The sequence below is a fragment of the Rhodamnia argentea genome, chromosome 11 (assembly GCF_020921035.1).
Source record: "Rhodamnia argentea isolate NSW1041297 chromosome 11, ASM2092103v1, whole genome shotgun sequence".
Taxonomy (NCBI): domain Eukaryota; kingdom Viridiplantae; phylum Streptophyta; class Magnoliopsida; order Myrtales; family Myrtaceae; genus Rhodamnia; species Rhodamnia argentea.
Window position 1 is genome coordinate 3,566,938 of NC_063160.1, and position 15,832 is coordinate 3,582,769.

Below are 15,832 nucleotides of genomic sequence, written 5' to 3' on the forward strand. Positions count from 1 at the left end.
TGGCATGTTCAACCAAAAAATCCAATGACACGTTCTGCGAATTAACTGTTTGAATCGGCTAGTTAAACTAGGGTTCATCGCAAAATAACTTCATTAATGCTAGAAATACCGTAGTCCATGCACAAACAATTGTGGGAAAAGTACTAAAAAAGTTCTAAATCTATTGTAATTATGTCAATTCAGTCATAAACCATTATTTTTTTTGGCTTGGCCAGTCTAGTCATAAATCTTTTGCAATTGTGACAATTCAATCCAACCATCAAATTTTGGTCGGCCGGCGTTGACGTGAATGCCGACCTAATATTTTAATTATATTTTGAATTTTTTGGATTTTTTTAAGTTTCTTTTTTTTTTTTTCTTCCCCTTCCCTTTTCCTTCCTGATCTGCCGCCAAGGGACTGGATTTGGTCAGAACTCGTCCGTGGCAAGAAGCTGGTCTCTCCTTTCAGGTTTCCACCATTCAGCAGAAGACCCATGGATTGAAAGAGTGAAGTTTTGTTTGTCACGAGATGCAACCAAAGCAGAAAACGAAATATGTAGACGAGACGGCTCGTTTACACGTGACAAGCGAGGGGAGACGCGGAGGTCGGTGAACTTCCAGATCTAGAATCATCATCGCTCATGGCCGTCGAATCTGGAGTCTTGGCCGCGAGCGACGACGGGATTGAGGGGCGGACGCCAAGGTTTGTGAACTTCTAGATTTGGAATCATCGTCGCTCGCGGCCGTCGGATCTAGAGGGGCAGGAGCGAATGGCACTCATATCTGTGGACAAGAAGCTGTCCGTGGCCGACCGCTAGTCTGCATCTCCAGATCTGTGACGAGCGCTGGCAGCCAAGGCTTAGTCATCGAGACGACGAAAGGGGGTGGATACAAAGCTCGGTATGGACGCGACGATCGACCATCTCTCAACAGCCAGATCTGTTCTGCCGCTCAACGGCTTGGGCGAGTTCGTCCATGGCTGCTAGCGATGAGCTCAACAGCTTTGTTGTTGACCGCGGTGGCTCAAGGATGGTCATAGTGGCAGCTTGGGCGGAGGTAGAAGGGGAAGGGGAAGGGGAAGGGGGAAAAAAACAAAAGCAAAATTCAAAAAATATTATTAAAATATTAGGTTGCCGGCTGGTCGGCGTCCACGTCGATGCCGGCTGGTCAAAATTCTCCGGATGGACTAAATTGGCACAATTGCAAAAGGTTTAAAACTGAATCGGTAAAAAAAAAAATGTTTATGACTGAATTGACACAATTATAATATGTTTAGGAATTTTTTGATAATTTTCCTAAAAATTGTCCCAAAAAATCCTAAACCTATTGTACTTTTGTCAATTCGGTCCTAAATGTTTTAGTTTTACCAATTGAGTTCTAAATTTTTTCACATTTTGTTAATTGAGTCCATCTTGTCAATTTTGGCTGGAGATCGGCGACGTGGAAACAAGCTATGCTATGTGGCACTGCTTGCACCGATAAATATAAATTTTAATTATATATTAATTTTTTTTCAATTTTTTTTTCATTTTAGCCAGAAATCGCTGATGTAGACATCAACTATCCTACGAGGTCGTTGCCCAACTATCACCGACCACGGGTGACGACCAGCAACCCTCACCGGTGAGCCGCTCGCGGCCCTCACCTATGTCCCTTGCCTAGACCAAATGAGGGCATTGCTGCCCTTGGTTGTGGCCGGCAATGGTCGATCGACGACCTTGCTGGCTATAGTAGTAAAAAAACAATTAATAGAAATAAAAATAAAAGTAAAATTTTCAAAGAAATATTAAGGTGTTATTAAAATTTATCAACGTCGGTGTTGGCTGTGCCATGCAAGATGGTCGGTGTCAACGTTTGTGATTTTCCGCCAAAATTAGCTGAATGAACTTGATTGGCAAAACGTGAAAATATTAAGGACTTAATTAGCAAAATTAAAATATTTAAGACTCAATTAATAAAAGTGCAATAAGTTTAGGACTTTTGAGATAATTCTTCTATCAATTTATAAAGTAATATGGTAAGCAATGAGTGAGTGTTTTATAATTATGCATATTTGCCACGCAATATGACAGGCTACATCCATTTGTCTATTGACCTCGTGAGAAATTATAGGCAGGTCCTTTCTCAAAGGTAGAACATGTAGACCTTAGCAAATAGAGTCTTTATAAAAGTGGTATGTATTTTCGACCAAACAAAATTGGTATATCTTTATGTTTATCTTGTATTTCCAATAAAAGAGAAAAGAATTCTTTAAAAGTAGAGAAAATTTCAAATAAGGACTTAAAGTGCCTTCGTTTTTTCAAATAAGGACCTGAAGTGAACCTTGTTTCAAATAAAGGCTCGAAGTGCCCTTATTTTTTGAAACAAGGGCCCGAAGTAACCTTGTTTCAAATAAGAACCCGAAGTAACCTTGAAATCTCAAATAACGACCCAGTGTCAAGGGCATCTTCATCATTTCCCTTTTTATTTTTTATTTTATTTTTTCCTTAAAATTTAAAAAAAGCAAAAAAAAAAAAAAAAAAAAAAAAAAGGGAAACAGACAAATAGTAGGTGGGCTACCACTCTTGCATATGGTCGCCGACTAAGGTCGGCGGGGTCGCTCACATCTCGGTTGGATCCGGGCGGGAGTAGGCGGCCCTCGCTTTGACCGCCGCGAGCGTCGCCCTAGTAGGGTGAGGGTCGACAACCGCCGTCGGCCCCGAGCAAGGGACGACCACCCCTCCCCGGTAGGCCCTCACCCTTGGTCAACGGGGTCGCTGGCCCTCACTAAGGTGCCGAGGTGTGTTCTATTTTTTTTCAACTTTTTTTAAATTTTTTTTAAAAATAAAAAAAATAAAGAAAAAAATCAAAAAGGGGAAATGACGAGTATTCCCTTTAGGCCAAAGCCTTTTTTTTGAGACTCCATGCCCACTTCAGGCCCTTATTTGAAATCGCTACGCCATTTTAGGCACTTAATTGAAATAAGGTTCACTTCATACCATTTTTTGAGAAAATGATAGCACTTTGGATCCTTATTTGGAACTTTCCCTTAAAAATATGTCTTCCTTTTAAGTTTCTTATTTAGCCCATCTACATAATAATTTAATATTGTAAACCCGTTTAATTTAAGAGACGAAAATGTAAAATTGGTGAAAGAAAATTGATAAAAAGGTAAAAGAAAAAAAAGTTAACTACTACAAATTAGGTGAAAGTGTTTAATTATCATCATAGCAAAATGTTTGTTTAGTTTGGAATAGTAAAAAGTAATATTAAAAAGGTTCGCGCTATTGCTATCCCCTAATTGGCTTTTGACACCCCAATTTATATTTAAGTGATTACATTATCCACTCAGTCCCCGTTCTTGATTTAAGATTATTTTTTATCTTTTTCTTTTTCTTATGTTTCAATTTTACTAGAAACGAAACTATTGATGCTCCTCTCAAACAAAATTTATTAATTTAAATGTGGGGTGCGATCTTGATTTACGATTATTACTTGCCTGCTTTTTCTTTTTTGGTTTTCTCCTTTTCTTTCTCTATTTATACAAAATTGGTTACGTTTTTTCCACAAAAAAAAAAAAAAAGTTCATTTGGTAGATAGCTAACTAATTATTGTATTTTTGACAAAAAAAACTATTATTTTGTTAATGAGTTGTATATACATATATATTTTTTGGTACTAAAACCTCTTTTTCAAAAAAAAAAAAAAAAAACTTAAGTACAAGTAATTTGTATCAGTTTAGTACACATTTCGCTTAATTATAATTTTAATATGTGCCATTACAACGTCGTCCATGTATTTTAAGTGCTCTATTTTCATTTTGTTCGTTAAATGTAATAGTCCAATCTTTTAACTATTTTTTGTTGTGTGATGCATTCAATATTTTGAGTGACCATGATTGGTTCGGGATCCAATCTTTCTTTTTTGACATGCAATAGAAATACTGTGTCGATCACGATAATTACCTACCTTTCACAACTAGAAGAACAGATTCGTCTCTCATTGACCTTGTTGTAGAGACAAAATAATCTTGAGTAACAAGATATGTCCGCAAACTACTCAAAAAATCCTCTCGCGTTAATTACCTTGAAAGTTTCAAATGAACTTGTTGAGATAATTGATTGCTATTTTCTCCATTACATTTAAGCAAATAACAATATTCTCTTCCACAATGACCACAATATGAAAAAATAATGTGGTTAATATCACAAAAAATCTAAAACTGATACACATGTGATAAATTTAACTCAAACTAATTTTTGCATCATCAAAAACCCCAAAATGATATATGCGTAATATATTTACCTCTCGTTAACTTTCGTTAAATGTTATGGTAAAATTGTTGAGCTAGATAACACATATCATTAGCTCGGTTGACCGGGCAAGTAGAATGATAAATTTATCTATTCACTTGTGTTGTTCACTAAGGAAGGGTAATAATCTTCTGATTATTAGGCTCTTTGAACCAAACTCCATGACCAGTAGAAGGTCTGCTCAGCTATGCCCTGAAATCTAGCTGTTCATCTTCGAAATTTTCATGTGGACTTGCCAAGTCAACTCAGCTATTGCTATGTATCATCTAGCTCAACGGTTTCATGGCTAGGTTGAAGGAAGCTAACAAATGGTAAATGTGTCATGTGTGTACTAATTTGAAATTTTTGATCGTCCAAAAATTAGTTTGGGGTGAATTTATCATAGGAATACCAGCTTGAAATTTTTGGTGACGAAAATATTAATTTAGGGTAAATATATCATATGTATACAAGTTTAGGATTTTTTGTGGTATTAACTCAAAATAATAAAATCAAAGGTGAGTAAATTGTAGGTAATGCATATATCAACCATAATATTCAATCTTTAAGTAAATTATCATAAATTTGTACCAAAAATCAAAGTCGAAGAAAATCGCAATCATGAAGATAATATATGGAAATAAACTAAACAATTTGCACATAAGACTAAGCTTCTTTCACTCCAATACATGATTAGTGCTTGCTCTGATTATAATAGTGGTGAATAAGTTCAAAAGAAGATAAACATAAAGGAAAAGTTGAAATGTAATGGGTGTGAAGAAGTGGTAAGGGTGAGAACAAGTTGTTTGAACGGAGTGCGGGTAATTTTGTCATTTAGTAAAATTGAAAAAGAATAAGAAAAAAAGATATGTAACAAGGACAAAAAAAGAGTGGTACTCGCAAAGATAATGTAGTAGGAAGTGTCGGGAGTTAATAAGGAGGGGGAAATAGCACGAGTCAAGAAGAAAGCACAAAAAAACAATGTTTAACTTCAAAAAATACTTAGACAAAAAAAATTGAAAACATACAAATATTTTCAGAAAAATACTCACAAGGTCAATATCAGCTAGATTATTAGATAAAAATTTAATTATCAATTTTGAAACATATTTTTGTTCAAACTACTTAAATAGGCAATTTATTGTGCATTTATAAGTTGTCATAAATATTTAATCTTCTATATAGCTTTTGTGATTAAATATATGAGACAATATTTTAAATTCAACAACCTTCTCTTGGCTAAGTGATAACTGGATACATGACAAAATGATATCTTGTTGAGAGTAATGGAACAATTCTATTGCAAAATCAATGAGAGATGATAAAAATTAAATTAGTTTTGTTGGTTAGTCCATTAAAAAAAAAAATTCGTTGTAGAGAAAAAGAAGAAGGGTATTTTGGTCAGTTAACTAAAAAAGAAATATCTTGGCCAGAATAGGAGTAAAAATAATGTGGCCCTTTTCCTAGTGCAATTCTAAAGCAGGACACAATTTCTATCTTTTGGGCTAAAAAAAAAACTAAGTATATTTACTTTCCACACAGCTGAAGGGCAGTGATCCTTCTCTTAAGGCAACATAAACTACTTTGATCTTCCTTAGATTGCTAAGTCACTGGTCTCCATCACTTATGGTTTTGCTGACGCCAGATTCAAATTGTCTGTGAATGGCCAAATTCGACATCTTATTTCAAACAAAGCAATGATCATGAAGACGACGTGACTCTATATGAAATTCAGATTTTACATCAACTAGGCAATGACAATGAGCTCAAGAAGTTTCTTCCTGATTCCTTGGAGTTTAGTCAATGCATCGCTGATGTCCATTCGTTCACTTGGAAACTCAGAAGAGCAAACGACGCCTATTTTGATGATTGAATCCAAACACTCTAGAGTATTAAACCAGCTTTTGTTCTTGCCACATGGAGTGACGATTTGTCTCTTCTTTGACTCCTGGTTTTTCTAAAGTAGAACAAGATCGATTACCTTGTCCACTCGGTCTACCAAAGCTGCCTCTACGAAGTGATGAAGGTTTAGCCCATTTTCAAACATGTCATCCGTTGGCCTTTTCCCTGTGAACATCTCCAAAACGAGGACTCCGAAACTGTACACATCTCCTTCTGTGGATACCGCACTTCCCAAGCCGTACTCTACAACAGTCAATAGAGCATAGTGATGCATGGTGAATAGTTGAGATTGAAATATACTCTGGTGATGTTCATGCCCATGCCTTTTTTCTAAGGACAGGTCTCCAATTGCATGCTCGATATAAGGAAATAAACTTATACAACATTACCTGGAGCTACATAACCAAAAGATCCTTTTACTCCAACAGAGCATGATTGATCAACCAATAACTTATGCGTTGTTTCTGGGAGGAATCTAGCAAGCCCGAAATCACCTACGTGTCCAGTCATTTCATCGTCAAGAAGGACATTGCTTGGCTTTATATCACAATGAACTACTGGGGGTTCACAGTGATGATGAAGATAATCTAGTGCACAAGCAACATCAATGACAATGTTCACTCTCTCAAGTAGACTCAACTTGCTTCTCATTGTATATTGCGATATAATTGGGTGCAACCATTCATCCAAGCTCCCATTCGACATGAATTCATAGACTAGTGCCTTGAAATCATTTCCATTAAAATCAAACCTAGAACATGCAGTGAGTACCTTCACGAGATTACGATGTCGGATTCTTCATAAGGCCCCGCACTCGGCTATGAAGCTCTTGGACGCTCCGTGGTGTGTAAGGTCGAGAATTTTTATGGCCACGATCGATTGACTCTGATCAAGAAGCCCTCTGTAGACGGATCCAAAGCTGCCCACACCGAGCAGATTGGTGGAGGAGAATTCACCCGTCGCTTTCAGTAGATTGTGATAAGAAACATGCCAAAGTCCTTCTTCAGAAGAGTTTGAAGATGATGCCTTCTTATTGTGTCTATACCGGAAGAAGCATAACAAAGACAACACGCAGGACATTTCTCCAAGAGTAGAGACCGTGGATATCAAAGCTTTGGCAGTTTTGCTTATTCTCATCCGTTCTGACTCTTTGTACTCACATTTTGGCAGTAGAAAATCTGGTAGACCCCCACAAAGCTTCTTGTTTCCAACAATTGAAGTTGAAATGACACTTTGGAAAACTCCTCCCGTAGGCAGTGCCCCCTCAAAATTGTTGTAAGATAGGCTCAAATTCGTCAAATTCAACGACTCTAGATACTTTGGGATTTGGCCAACCAATTGGTTGTTCGAAACATTCAAAACCCGAAGGCCTCTCATGGAACTCATAGTCAATGGCAGGGGTCCTTCAAAGAAGTTATCTTGCACATATAGTCTTTCCATACTTATACAATTGCCAATATTGCTTGGAATCTGTTGAGATAATCTGTTCCCATCAAGATCTAATTCGCTGAGATTTGTTATGTTTCCAACTTCTCTTGGAAGGGAGCCGGTAAAACTATTTCGAGACAAGTCGAGATAAATTGACAAAGATGATAGGCTCACAATTTCCAGGGGTATGTAACTGCTGAGGTTGTTGCTCGAAAGGTCCAAGAGAAGCAGATTTTGGCAGTTTCCTAGGGATGATGGTATCGAGCCCTGGAGATTATTGTTATACATGGAGAATTTGGTTAGCTTTGTTAAATTCCCAATAGATTCTGGTATCTGCCTTGAAAATTTATTTAGGCCGAGATCCATAACATTCAGTTTGTTCAAATTTCCAATCTCGGAAGGAATGTTTCCCGAGATGCTATTGCCCCACATTAGCAGGATCTCCAAATTGATGAGAATTCCAATTCCAGAATGTAAGGTTCCAGAAATATGATTGACTCCTAAATGAAACCACGAAAGGGTGATAGAGAGGTTACAAATACAGTTGGGTATTGGCCCTCCAAAAGCATTGATTTCTATACCCAATATTTTCAAGTTTGTGGAATTGGTTAAGGAGCACAGGAAGTCCAAATCAGCAGATTGCCCGCTTCCTAAGTTGTTTTGGCCAATCATAAAGTTAGAGAGTGCTCTCATCTTCGAGAAAGAAGGAACTTTCCCGGTAAGGTTGTTTGACGAAATATCGAATGCACTGAGATTAGAGACGTTGGATATTGACTTAGGAATGGGTCCAGTGAGGTGGTTGTCACTCAAATCGAATATCTCTAGATTTGGAAAGTGAAACCTAGATCACTGGGCAAGGATCCCTCTAATTGGTTTTCAGCTGCATGAAGGATTCCCATAGTGGATATATTGAAGATAGAGATAGGAATCTTACCGAAAAATTTATTCTCGGTGGGAGTGAAGATCTTTAGATTTCTCAGCCGGCCGAGAGTCTCTGGGATCGTACCGCCAAGGTTATTACGGAATATATCAAAGACTTGAAGAGAGGATAAGTTTCCAAACGACGGTGGAATGTTCCCCATCAAGCTGTTGTCTCGAAATACAAGTTCTTGGAGCTTGGACAAGGAGCCGAGTTCTGCAGGCAAATTTCCTTCGAGTGTGTTGTGGCCTAAGTTAAGAATGAGCAAATTCGAGCAATGGGAGAGATTCAAAGGGATTTGTCCGCTAAACGAGTTGTTATTAAGGAACAACTTCTGCAACTGAAACAAGCGGCTAAAATGCAAGGGAATTTCAGAGTGGAAACTATTGTTCTGCAAATAGACTTCTCTCAGAAAGCTCAGATTACCAATGTGGGGTGCCACCACCCCAGAGAGGTGCTTGGATTGAAGGTCTAGTATGGCAACTCTTGGGTGTCTACGACCACATGTGACACCGTACCACTCGCAGAAGTGGCTAGTATCATTCCACGAGCTCAAAACACCGCCAGGATCAGCTATTCGAGCCTTAAATTCCAGCAAAGCGAGCCGATCGGTCTCGTCCCCGCCAACTTCTGCCAAAGCTAGGACACTCCATATCAGAGGAATGATAGTAGCTAAGCATGAGAAGGACTTGGATAAAACCTGATCTCTATAGGGAAGGTCCATGAGGATTTGCAACAAAGTGTTCTTAGCTCAAGTCGCTCTAGGCTTCGGCGCGAGGCAGTATTCGAATTTTATAGATGGGAATATAAGAATATTCTTGATGTATAGAGTTTTGAATGTTTGACTATGAGTATATTATAGAGTTTGCAGGCATCGCATTTCACCTACTAGAGAATTGAAAATTAGGCCTTTGAAGTGATGCTACTATTTCGTTTGAATAAACTTCTAATGCGATTTTTGTTTGTTTCTGTTTGGAATTGTGATTTGTACATAAGCTCAGTCGTGAAATAACTGCTGCTTTAGAATATTCTCTTCACATATTGCTTGGCATTATTATATTGTTTTGGCCGAAGTTGGACAACTGGCTATTCACAAGATATAAGCATTTAGACGCAATAATTTTTCGGTGATCAGCTAATTTTCATTTAACTTTGAAGTTTGATTCTTTATTTCTCTTTGGGTGCAGAGACAAACAATCATAGTCATTTCAAAATAAGGCCAAGCAATAAGTACGTCTCTTTCAAAATTTAAACCGGTGCAAATTTTAAAAAAGACCGATAACATACTTTACTTCCATTTGCCAATATTAAGTATATAGGGTTCTTTCCTCTACACAATAGTTAAGAAATTTTAAAATATTTTCGTTAAATTTTTTAAAATCAAGTTCATACATGTATAATGTCTAATTTTATTCGGTTGTAATAGTGCTTGTACTGAAAAGAGAGCAAAAGCTCTACTATGGCGAGCAAGAACTTTGTTTGAAAATTTTCTTCTTAGACCCATATTGGACCGGCTTTTAACCTATTATATTATGTTGATTAACAATTTGATATAGCTATTAGCAAAAAGTCAACAAATTGCGGTCGGCAAATGATAATCAAATGAAGAAGTGCGGGAGTTCATGCCAAGTCAAGTCAATGGTCCTTCTTCTTCCAATCCTAACAGTGCATTACCAAGCCGGCTCCCATTGGAACAGTCTTAGGAACGTGGATTTGTTCCATATGTCCGACCTTCTTTCGCTCTTACTTCCTTGAAACAAGGAATTAAAAAGGCCCCAATTGTGAAAAGTGAATATATTGGATTTTGCTAATCATTTTGATACCCATCATGTGTCCTGGCCTAACCTAACAAGTTACACATCGCCGGCCGGATGGGTGAACATGACTTTTTTTATTTATTTATTATAATGGGACGTGTTAACCGTCTTGACGGATCGTCTCACGACAAAACCCCTCTACTTGACATAATTTTTCCACCGGAAGGAGCAACAATGTGACCACTACTAAAAAACGTTGAGAATTTAAAAAAAAAAAAAAATCTTAAGCCTATTGTGTGGTCGCTAATTAGGAACTCAAATTTTCAATTTAACCAATGTAATCCTAAACCTTTTAGCGATTTTTCAATGTAGCCCACCAACCATTTAGTCAAAAAATCGTGGATGTGGCGGTCAAGTTAGTGCCGACCTTTCTATGTAACCCAACCGCTGGCTAACATGGACTGTCATAAAAGAAATCACATCATTTGATCTGACAAATAATCAAACATATTTAAATATTGGATTATTGTTGCATATTCAGCTCCTGTTGCAGTTGCTACTGCCCAAAAGAGAGTATTGGGTTCTCCCAATAATGAAAAAGTTCTGCTCTGCTCTCTTTCCTGCTTTCAGTTAAAGAGCACCCTTCACTTGTCCTTTTACTATGTATTTTTTTTTTCTACCTTTGTGTTAAGCTTCTCAATTTTTTTTTTTGAAATTTCTTGAATTTTTTTCTTCTTTTCTTTCTTTTTATGTTTTCAATTCTCTCCTCTATTGTTCATCTTCATCCCTTCGCCAATCACTAGAGCCTCTGCGGTGGCCCAAAGGGTGTGGGAAGGACACTCTCATCTAATTGAGGCAAGGGCTACTTCGGGCCCTCTCCCCAACCTGCGTGAGGGCATCGCTGCCCTCGCTTGATTTGGCAAGGGCATCTTGGCCCTTGCCTATGGCAGACGACCTTTGCGGGCCATCAATGAGACCGAAGGGAAAAAGATGAACGATATAAGGAAAGAATAGGAAAAAAAAAAGTTTCAGAAAATGTAGAAAAAATTGTAAAATGACGTCATTTCTAAAATCATAAACGTAAGCTGTTGGTTCTATCACGTAGGACGACTAGCATTGACTGCATAATCATGTCAACCATTTCTGACTTAAATTGGCAGGATGGACTATATTAAAAAATCATCAAAATGTTTGGGACTATATTTTCCAAATTGGAAAGTGTGAGTAAATTGACAATCATATAATAGGTTTAGAATTTTTTTTTTTATCAATTTTCCCAAAAAAGACGAATTCCAACCAAACAATCTCCAGTCATGTTAAAGTTCCCACATGTCCGACCACACCACATTTGTCTCAACCACATCACATAACATTAGCTACCAACAACTTGCCTGAAAATGCTGCATAACTGCATAAGGGACTCAAGTAAAGTTTCTGGTCTTTCCCTCATTTTCTCCCTTTTAAATTTATCACCTACACATATTCTTTCTTCACTAAGTTAAGTATCATAGGATCAATCCAGATAAAAAAATGCAGACGTTAACCAATGTCCTATGCACCGGCTCATTTCTTGGCCGGAGTTTCGCCATATTCCTCGAGACCGAATTGTCCACTAACAAAAAGGAGCAAGCATCCCTAACATGAGGCTATAAGTAAATTTAAGATCCATATTGGATTAGATTTCTGTAACTCATTAGATAAGTTTGTACAAGTCACCCATAGATCGTAAATTTATTAAGGAGAGAAGTGCTAATTGAATAATATCCTAACATTTGTTAGCGTGTTCATGTACGTCTCGAATGTTACCATACCCATTTTGGACTTGGTCATGTCTCATTTAATAGACTGATTCTAGTGGAAAAATTACCAAAAAAGTCTTAAAATAATAGCAATGTGCCAATTCAATTCTAAACTTTTGTGTTTGCGTCAATTCGGTCAATTTCAGCTGAAAATCGCTAACATGGATCCCGACCTTCTTATGTGGCACGATCGACACTAATGTAGACAAATTTTAGTAATGTTTTTATAATTTTTCAAAATTTTATAAGTTTTGCTTTTTCTTTTCTTTGCTTTTTTTTTTCCTTGGCCCTCACCAGCCACGGGTGAAAGTCAGCCCTCGCCTAATCCGGCTAGGCGAGGGCTTCCTAGCCTTAAGCTAGAGAAAAGAAAAGAAAAGAAAAAAAATTATAAGAATGTGCAAAATATTATTATTTGTCCATGTTATCACCGGCCGTGTCACGTAGGACGGCCGACGTCCACATCGGAGATTTCCGTCCAAAATTGATGGAATGGACTCAATTGATAAAACATGAAAATGTCTAGGTCTGAATTGAGAAAAATAGGTTTATGACTAAATTAGTACAATTGTAATAGGTTTATGACTTCTTTGGTCACTTCCCCGATTCTCGTTGATAATAAAATAGCCTTGTAGCAGAAAAATCCTCAGTACCCGTCACTTTCTATTACTCAAGCAATTGAACTATTTACTCAATGTACATTAATCCCGGATTTAATCCAAGGGGTTGCTTAAGTGGTAAGCTTGTGTTCGTGTTTTTATTTCATGATTTGAGTTCAAATTACCATACTATGTACATTTCTCTTGAGGCACCCAAGGAGTATAGATCTATATATCTCCGGTAATTACCCATAGGGCGGGGGGGTTAGAGAGACCACCATACTCAACGAGCATGAGTAAAATGCTACCAAACGCCTCATTGTTATATAACAAGGATTAAAAAGATTACTCGCATGTACTATTTAATGGATAGTCCCTTTAACTGAGTAAAATTCAATAGATTCCTTCCCCCCAGTTGAAAATCTTATATGCATGTGACACGGGCCAGGTGTTCCATGTCCTAGGTACAAACTAGTCTGGAGTTGATGCCGCTCTCCCGATGAGGCCATGGCAGGCCGAAACCAGCTATAGTGCCTTATGTAGTCTACCATCACTCGATACAAAGGATACCCGAGCTAAGCTGGGTGTGGTATGATCCAAAGAGGGAAAGCTATTTGCCTAAGTGTTCTATGGAATAACTATATGACGGAAGGCTGGCTTGGCGTGGCTTGCCAAGCGCCGCACGTGCTAATTCCACGATCGAAATCTGTCGGGCCGTGACACATGTCTATCAAAAGTGAGACAGTTGACTCTAATATTACGTTTGGGAGAAAAAATTGAGGATAGAAAGAACACAAGGTGACCAAAATAGAACAGAGAAATGTGCAAAAGCTCAGCAAGAAGATTTGTCAATTTCAATTGATTAGATTTGAAGCTGAAGAGACGTGATTAGAAAAGATATGCAAGTTCAATTGATTGGAACAAAAGAATGCTCAAATTTAGGGACCAAATGTATGAAGTCCATTAATCAGGAAGAAATGGGATTGGGGATGATATACAAGTTCCCAGTTGGCAGTTATCTTAGTGTTGGAAGAGAGCCCATTGAAGATGACGATGAACTCGGGGCTGACACGTTCCCAGTTCGAAGTGTGGCTGAGCAGTGGATTTGATTTTGGACCAGTGAAGAGGGTACCTGAATATTCTTGCGGATTTTCCTCAGAAGCCGTGGTCCTTAATCATTTAATGAACATACCTAAGTAGCACCGACATCGGCACGCGACACGTACGACACGACACGTCACTTCTCAAAATATAGAGAATTTCGACAAGTTGGGACACGTTATATATTAAATGTATGTTTTTATATATACATGGTAAATTATCATGAATATATAAAAATATCAGTGGTGAGTTTCTTCTTTCGCTGTTAGAGATTCACAAGTAATTTTTTTTTTTGGCTGACTGAGGATATTAATTTTAGAGTGGTTAGATATATGATTTAAGTATGTATATTTTTTTTTTTATAAATTTACATTTTGACTCCTAATTTATTAAAAATATTTAAAATTAACCCCGTGCATGTTAAAATGGCGTGGCTTGTTGTTGGCTTGTGCGGAGTGCCGACCACATGATGGTCGCATGTTAAAAAGTGTCGGACATGACATGGAGGCCTCCGGAGAGTGTCGGTGCTTCCTAGGATATTACATAGTTTGGAAGCTGGTTTTTCTTATGTTGACATGGAAATTAAAGTGCTCTTCTAGAGTAATTACCATGTGGACATTAAGGGCGGCGCACATGATAACCATTCCATTTCTTTGTTTCTGATCCAAACCTGTTTCTGGAATAGGTTTGGAATAGAAATTCGTTTGATAATACAATTATATTTTTTCATTTCTCTGGAATAAATTTTTGTTCTAGAAATAAATTTGAACAAGAAATAAGAAGTTGTAGCTTTTCTTTCCGAGAAACATAAATGAGAAATAACCTACCAAAACCCTTCGGTTTTTCTCAAGTTTTTGTTGAACTCTCTCTATTGTCCTTCCTTCGTCGGTCCCCGCCCATCGCCGCCCCCGTCGACCCTCGCCGCCAGCCATCGATTGCCGTAGCAACCATTGCCGGCCGCCTTTGTTGCAAGCATTGCTGTCACCACCACCGTTGGCCATCGCCACAACCGCTAGCGATTGACCTCCGCCTCTCCTCGATAGTAGCCACCGCCCCCACCGCCAACCACTATCCTCCGTTGCAACCACTGCCCCCCACGGCCCATCGCTTGAGCTCCGTCGCCCCCTGCCGCACCGTCGGATGCCGCCAGCCACTACCCGCCACCGCCACCAACCGTCGGCCATCGTTAAGCGCCAATCACCGCCCACCACCAACCTTTGCCGCCTATCGCCACCCTTCACGGGTCGCCGCGACCATTGTTGGCCATCGCCGACCACCGCCAACCTCCGCCACCCGCCACTGCCGGCCGCCGCAACCACGGCCGTCGTCGGAGTGAAAAATAAATAAATTTTTTATTTTTAAATACTAAATAATATTTTCTAATAATAATTTTTTCTAAAAAAATTAAAAATGAAGTAGAAATTTTTGGTAGAAGATTTTGTGTTAATAATATTCTAGAAGTAGAAATTTTTAATCATTATCAAATGTTTTGCTAAAAAATTCATCCATAAACTAGAAATAAAAAAATCTATTTCTATCCAGAAATTGATTCCATAAATATGATGATTATCATGCACACCCAGAGTGCCACGTCGTCTACTTGATTGAAGAGATCCGCAGGTAATTGAGAAGTGGCTGTCCTGCATTTTACCAAGGGAAGAAAGTACCATTAAAATACGTGAAAGGTAGAGAAACGCACGGCTAACTTCACGAGTCATGGATGATCGGCTCGTACCATGGAAGTTCCTCGTCATGGAAGCAATCGGCTATGGTGATGAGCTTGGAAGGAAGCACGAGGCTCTGTTCATGGACTGGATCGACACCATCAGAATCACCGGCCAAGCTTCGTGGTGTGGCCGGGAAAGTTTTCTTCATCCTGACTGGCTGGCTTGATGCAAATTGCCTCTGTCGAGCAGTGTGCATCGCATGATACATGGGAATTAGTTAATGCATGAGAAGCGAGTCTGTGGTTAGTATGAGAATGCTGTCACGGTAGGTAGGTGGACGTTCACTTCACTCAATATTCAAGTCTTCGGATGTGGGACGAGTCTTTGAGATCTGATGGAGATGAGTCTGTGCG

The 15,832-nt window shown here is 38.5% G+C and overlaps 1 pseudogene; it reads right to left on the reverse strand.

Annotated features, from left to right (window-relative positions):
- Positions 1-6,207: 6,207 nt before the first annotated feature.
- On the reverse strand, positions 6,208-9,223 carry LOC115744080 (annotated as a pseudogene).
- Between the last annotated feature and the right edge of the window lie 6,609 nt (positions 9,224-15,832).